This window comes from Chrysochloris asiatica, unplaced genomic scaffold (assembly GCF_000296735.1).
Source record: "Chrysochloris asiatica unplaced genomic scaffold, ChrAsi1.0 scaffold00639, whole genome shotgun sequence".
Classification (NCBI taxonomy): domain Eukaryota; kingdom Metazoa; phylum Chordata; class Mammalia; order Afrosoricida; family Chrysochloridae; genus Chrysochloris; species Chrysochloris asiatica.
Window position 1 is genome coordinate 155,425 of NW_006409157.1, and position 7,500 is coordinate 162,924.

Below are 7,500 nucleotides of genomic sequence, written 5' to 3' on the forward strand. Positions count from 1 at the left end.
ATTTCACTCAGCATAATGTCCTCAAGGTTCATCCATGTTATGTGGAGGCTTGTAGCTTTCTTGTTATTCTTCAAGGTAGCATAATATTCCATTGTGTGTATGCACCAAAGTTTGTTTATCCATTTTTCCATTGGTGGGCACTTAGGCTGTCTCCATCTTTTTGCTACTGTGAATAGTGCTACTATGAACATTGGTGTGCATATATCTACTCGCATTATGGCTTATATTTCTTCTGGATAAATACCAAGTAGAGGAATTGCTGGATCATATGGTATTTCTATTTTCAACTCTCTGAGGAAGCACCATACTGTTTTCCAGAGTGGTTGGACCATATTGCATTCCTACCAGCAATGTAGGAAGGTTCCACTCTTTCCATATCCTCGCCAGCATCCTGCATTTTTTTTTTTTTTTTTTAAAGTTTTTACTTTGTATCATGTGATAGTTTACATGGGAGAACATTATCATTCATCATATAATTTTATTTCCATGATTACAATCCCCTCCATGCATCCTCAAATAACTGAAGTGTATACCCCTCATGTCTGTCCATCTGTTGTCAGCACACAGCCCCTCCTCCTCTCTGGATCTAGAGACCCCAGCCACTCCATCTCTCCACGTCATCATCTCTGCCTCCATCTTTGGCATCACTGTTTCTCTGGGTAGGATCCCACACTCTGCTCTTCTCCCTTGTTGGTCCCAGGGACCGCCACTCCTGGACTACAAAGTCAACTACTCCCTTCTTTTGCTAGAAAATATCTATCTTTACATTTCCAATCCTCACAGTCAGTCCTGATAGCAATCGTTCACTATTTTACCACAAAAGTCCTATCCCCATCTCCTTTCATCAGCCCTATCCAGACAGATGGGATACTACTCAGTGGAGATTCTACATTTTTCTGTGCCCTCTGGATCTAGGCTCCCTCTTGAAAACTTATAAGCTTTCAAGCTTATAAGTCACTGCTTGCCTTTGTAGCCCCCCTTTTTGGGTAGCCAATGTCCAAGTTTCCCATCCCTGTTTACCCTGTGACAGAAAGGGTGGAAATGATCCTTGCTGTAAAGATTTGTTCGCTGTTTTGAGCTACTGCATCCATAGTTGTAGGTCAAGTTCATCAAATTGTATCAGATTACTCTTTTTTTCCCCTCTTCTATCTTCTTCTAGTAGAGTTCTGATCATCTAGCCATTGAAGCCAGGTCAAGTGAGTATTATCTGCAAGTGTGAGTTTTCTTGTGCATATCCCCTCACTTCTTATCAGCTGGATGATTCACTCTCCATCTAGTCATCTGTGACTATGTATGTCACTGACTCTGAATCCAGGAGTCCCCAGGTCCTGCCATACTGCTGGCCAACCAGGTCTCCACCAGATTCACAGGAGTCTATTGAACATGGTCAGACTTAGCTCATAGCTTCATTGCTGTTTTCCCTTCACCTTCCCTTATCGGCGATGAACATGGTCACCAGTCAGAGAGAATGTCTGCTCATGTATTCCTCTTGAGTCTTAGTCTTGGAAGGGAGTTTGTCATAAGGGAATCTGGCCACTTGCCTTGATGTCTCCTGGAAGAGCAACTTGCTTGTTCTTGTAGCAGTCAGTCAGAATGCCGTTATTGTTTTTTATTTTTCCTGTTGATCTTTCTTTCAAGAAGTATCTTCTGTTCTTCTAGCCACTCCAGGCTGGTTCAACATCCTGCATTTTTTTACTTTGCTGTTATTGCTGGTGTGAGCTAATATCTCATTGTTGTTTTGATTTGCATCTCTCTAATGGCTATTGATTATGAATATGTCTTCATAAGTTTGTTGGCTGCCCAAATGTCTTCTTTGGTGAAGCGTCTGTTACTGTTCTGTGCCCATTTTTTAATTGGGTTATTTGTCTTTTTCTTGTAGAGGTGTAGTTTCCTACAGATTTTAGAAATTAGTCCCTTGTATGATATGTCTTTGCAAAAGATTTTTTCCCATTTTGTGGGCTCCCTTTTTACTCTTTTGGTAAAATCTTTGTCCCCATCATCTCTTTTGTCTTCTTTTGTTTGTATAATTTTCACAATGTTTTGTAGTCTGTGTGTGCCCTGAATTAGAGCCCTTAAATTTGTCCCTATGTTTTCACTGATGATCTTTATAATTCTGGGATTCACATTTAGGTCTTTAATCCATGCTGAATTGGGCTGTTATTATTTTTTTAAGTATGTTGTTGCTAAGTGCTGTTGAGTTGGTTCTAACTTATAGTGACCTTATTTATATAGGATTTTCAAGGAGCAGATGGTGGGTTTGAACCACCACTCTTGTGGTTATCAGTCCAGTGCTTATCCTGCAGAAATATAACTGTTACAAATTGCCAGACTACCTCAGTTGCTACCAAAACAGAGTTTACATGAACAATGTGAAAGTTAACAGTTGTGTCAACTTGACTAGGCCAGGATTCCCAGTGGTTTGACAGTTGGGATGTGGTTATCCCCATTGTGAGATCTAATACAATGTAGTTAACTCTATGATGATTGGTTATAAGTAGTCAGTCAACTGAAGGGATGTCTCCTTGGGGGTGTGGCCTGCTTCCAATATAATGGATACTCAGGCAAAGCTTACTTGCTTTCTGCTGGGTCTGGATCTTGCATGTGGCTTATCCTCCAACCTATGCTTCTTTGGACTTGAGCCAGTGGCCTGCTCTATTATCTGCCTACCTGCCTGCCAGACCTGTCTGTCTGTATGGTGGACCTGTCTGCCAAGCATAGTTCATCTGACCCAGACTTTGGACTCTTCCATCTCTACAACTGTGAGCCATTTCTTTGACATAAACTTCTCTTTATATATGCACGTATATAAGTTTCACTGGTTTTGCTACTTTAGAGAACTCACCCTAGATACCTTTCCTGACAATACCTAATTTTTGGTTCTGAAAATGTTGTCAGTGTTTGCAAAGAAGCTGCAATCCCTTTCTTTCTATGTCTGTTGCAAAAATATTAATAGTTAGCGTCCTCCCCCACCCCACCAGACAAACACAAGAGAGAATGGGGCATGATATTATTTACTAAATGAAATATGTCAGAAGATCGTCCCTTCTCTAGATTGCCTTCTGCTCCCCTCATTCTAACTAAACACTTCTTATCTCAAATCCTCTCTCCTGAAAAACATAAGCCTCCCAGGTTTGACTTGCCAACCCATCAGAATATGTAGGTGCAAAGACTCCTGACAGTTCAAAAAAATGAGTAGCAGCAGCGATGCTATTCCAGTTTGCAGGAGTGCCTGCTGAAATGGCCCAGGAGCAAATCTGAATGATTAATGAACATACACTGTTGTTGTTGTTATGTGCCGTGGAGTCGGTTCCGACTCATAGTGACCCTGCACAGGGTTTCCGAGGCTGTTAATCTTTATGGGAGCAGAGCACCTCATCTTTCTCCCGTGGAACCGCTGGTAGTTTCGAACTGCTGACCTTATGGTTCGCAGCCCGATTCGTAACCACTACGCTACCAGAGCTCCTTACACTAGGGCCCTTTTATTTTGACTGAGCAATCTGAAAATCTGCCACCAAACTTGTTTCTATGATTAATTTTATTTTTTTTTTTTTCTATCATGCTGATCGGGGAAAATGCAGCTATATGAGAAAGGGCCAGCATTAGCAGAAACCTTCAAAACTGTGAAGTGAGTTTATTAGTTTTTGACTTTCCCTCGTGTATCAGAACGTCTTACCTTTTAACAACTTGAAGTCCTGGTGTGGAACTGTTGACTAGGCAGTGGACTGCTAACCACAAGGTCAGCGGTTCAAACTCACCAGTCTGTCCTCGGAAATCCTATACAGGGTTGTTATGAGATGTAATGTAACAGCACTTAACAGCAACATCGAAATTCCATTGTGTGGCTATACTACATTTTATTTATCCACTCATCAACTGATGAGCATTTGGCTTGTTTTGCTTTTAAGCTATTATGCGTAATACTTCTATGAACATTGTTCATAAGTTATTTTGTTTTTTTTTTTTTTGTTTGTTTGTTTGTTTGTGTGTTTGCTGTAAAATGAAGCCTTATTGTGTTCATTTGGCCCACAGTTTGGGAGAAGATGCTACCTCTGTGGTTGGAGAGCGAGGTTCAGACAGAAGGTCTGAGGAGGGCTGCGGAAGGCTGAAGGCCCCTCACAGGTTGCTGGGCTCCACAGGAGTGTGCTTGAGGGTGAACCTCTAGAAGAGATATTTGCCCTGCCCCGCTAGGGCAGAGGTTGATCAGGTAGCTGCCCATCTGCTTGATAATTTTCACCTCCTTGTGAAGGTGGGATTCTGTGTGGTTAGCACCCATGGCATGCAGACCCAGAACAGGCTGGTTCAGGTTTTTCTCAAGGGCCAGGGCAACTTCATGGCATCCAGGGTTCTTCCCCCTTCATCTTGGGATGGCTTCTGCTCGTCCTGGAAGAAAGCACAACTGTTAGGCTGGTTTTGCAGTTTCAAGAGACTCTCGGCACCCTGGCACTTCTCCTATGCCAAGAACTGTCCCATGCCTTCCAAGACCACATCACCGTGGTCAGAACAGAAGCCGAGAGCAATGTAGGTGTAAGAGGCCTGCAGATGCAGATTGACTAGACTGTTGATGTAGGCCTCCACTTCAGCAGAATATTTCTGATCTGAGAGCTCATGGTTGGTCAAAGATTCAGAGTTAACTACACACACAAAAATGATGTTTAGCTGGTCCAAGTAACAGGTATAATGACCAAGAAGATGGTACCGGAGAAGAGATTAAGAAGAAGCTAGAGGTGATCTGAGGCTGGAAGTGGGGAGTCTCCGGATCTGTTCCTTCCAAATACTACTGAAGCACAAGAACTACCAGGCAAGCTTCAGTTCATAAGTTTTTGTACAGCCAGATGTTTTCAATTCTCTTGGGCATATGACAAAAGTGGAACCACTAAGTCATTTGGTAATTGTGTTTAGCTTAGTTTGAGGAACTGCCAAATTGTTGTTTACATTCCTACCAACAATGTGGAAACATAGGGGATATCTATTTCTCTACATCTTAGTTGATACTTGTTATTGACCATCTTTTCACTCTGTTGTCATTGTTGAGTGCCATCAAGTTGGTTCCGACCCATAGCGATCCTGTATAGGGTTTCCACAGAGTGCCTGGTGAACTTGAACTGCCAATTTTGAGGTTCAAACCAACTTGAAGTCCAGAGCATTAACCCACCAGTGCCACACCAGGACTCCCTAAAATCTTGTTGCCATAGAGTGGATTCTAACTCATAGCCCCCCTAAAAGACAGAGTAGAACTGTCTCATAGGGTTTCCAAGGCTGTAGTCTTTATGGAAGCAGGCTGACATCTTTCTCCTGTGGAACAACTGGTGGGTTTGAACTGCTAACTTTTTGGTTAACAATTGAGTACTTAAGCATTGTGCCATGAAGGCTTTTTAAAAAAAATGTTTTATTGTGAATTATGTGATAGTTTACATGGGAGAACATTAGTTTTACATTCATCTTGTCGTATATCTTTTCATTGCCATGGTTACAATCCCCTCCATGCATCATCAACCAGCCAAAGGGTATACACTACAAACCTACCCCCCGGTCATCAGCACACAGCCCCTCTTCCTCTCTGGGTCTAAAGTCCCCAACTGCTCCATCTCTCCATGTCATCATATCTGCCTCCATCTCTGACATTACTGCTTCTCTGGGTAGGGTCCCGCTCTCCGTTCTTCTCCCTTGATGGTCCCAGGGATCTCCGATCCTAGACTGAAAAGTTAATCACTCCCCTCCTGGCTACAAAACGTCTACCTTTACATTTCCAACCCTTACAAGCAGTCCTGATAACAATTTTTCATTATTGTATCACAAGAGACCTATCCACATCATGAAGACTTTTTTTTATAGTGGTTGTAAAATAGTATCTCATGATGGGTTTGTTAAAAAATTGTGATAAATTCATATGCAATGAAACATTTGCTATTTCAACAGTCTTTACATGTATAACTCACTAACATTAATTGTGTTCATCATGTTGTTCAACTATCACTAGTATCTGTTGCTGAGTTTTTCCATTACCCTATAACAGAAACCTATGGTCCCCTAAGTAATGACTCATTTCCCCCACATCTGGTAACACTACTAAATGGTTTTCTCTATTCTTGCCTATTCTAGGCACTTATTTTCATTATCTTACTATGATTTTATTTTTGACATAGCATTATAAATTTAAGATGTATTTTTCCTTATCTGACTAGGAGATGGTTGTGTAGCATCCGATGGAATCCAGTTCATACAACCCTGTATAGAGCTTCTGAAGGTATAAATCTTTACAGGAACAGAAAGTCTCATCTTCCTTCCTCAGAGCTGCTGGTGGATTCAAACTGTTAACCTTGGGAATAGCAGTTCAATGTGTGTACAAAAGATAGTAATAAACCCAGTTCATAGTTTGGAATGTTTTTGCTTATGCAGACCCTTTCTCATATGACTACTGGTAGTAGAAAAAAAAGAAAAGAAAATTGATTATAGAAGCAAGCTTCCTGACAGATTTCTAGATCATTCTGACAAAACAGAAGTGCCCATTGTGTGTTCCTTCACAATTTGGGTTCGATCCTGGGTCGTTTCAGTAGGCACTCCACAGAGTGGACTGGCATTGCCACATAAGTATGCCTACTGTCCACTCTTTTGGACTATAGAGATTCTTTGTACCCACATATTCAGATGGACTGGCAAGTCCAACCTGGAAGGCGTATGTTTTTCTAAGACAGAGGATTTGAGACAAAAATTACTTGGTTAGAATGAGGAGAAAAGATGGCACAGAGAAGGGAAGAGATTTTGACATATTTTGTTTTCCTGCATTGCTAGGTAGACAGTAGGTACTCTATGTATATTTGAATATTGGTTGTGTAGAATTTCAGCATTTAGTAGGTGTTTTTCTTTTTTTAAAGGCACTCTGGTAGCATTGTACTGCTAACGGCAAGATGGGCAATTCAAACCAGCAGCTGCTCCATGGGGAGAAAAATCATGTTTTCTGCTCCCATACAGATTTACACTCTTGAAAATCCTATCTGTATAGGTCGCTATGAGTCAGAATCAATTAGATGGCAGTGGGTGGGTTTTTTTTTTGCCCTTTCTTAAAAGTCAGCTCATTTTCAGCTCAGCCTTACTCTGTGAAGAAATCATTGCTTTATTTTGGCACTTTTGGAATAATGGCAGACATTCTGAATGCAGGAGCAATAGCACCAAAATGGAAAAGGATTATCAGCAAGTGAGATTTCTAGTGTGGGTGTTGAAAACTAATGAAATACTGCATTACTCTGTGTTCAGCTCTAGAGAACTTTCAATATCATTCTGTAGTTAAATCTGACTCTACTACTTATTATTGTTGCAGAAGTGTGAAGAATAAAAAGTTCAAAAGCTATTTGCGTTCCAATACAGTGCAATTAAAAACTCCCAGGCAAGCATTATAAGCCCATAAACAAGAGCACTAGCAAGAAGAGAAAATGAGAGAGCAAATGCTGAAGTAAGTTGTAGCCTGCCAGATATAAGACAGGCAATAGAAAACCAGAAAGAACA

The 7,500-nt window shown here is 41.1% G+C and overlaps 1 pseudogene; it reads right to left on the bottom strand.

The window, feature by feature from the left end:
- Positions 1-4,449: 4,449 nt before the first annotated feature.
- LOC102814584 overlaps positions 4,450-7,500 on the bottom strand; it is a 19,464-nt pseudogene continuing 16,413 nt past the window's right edge.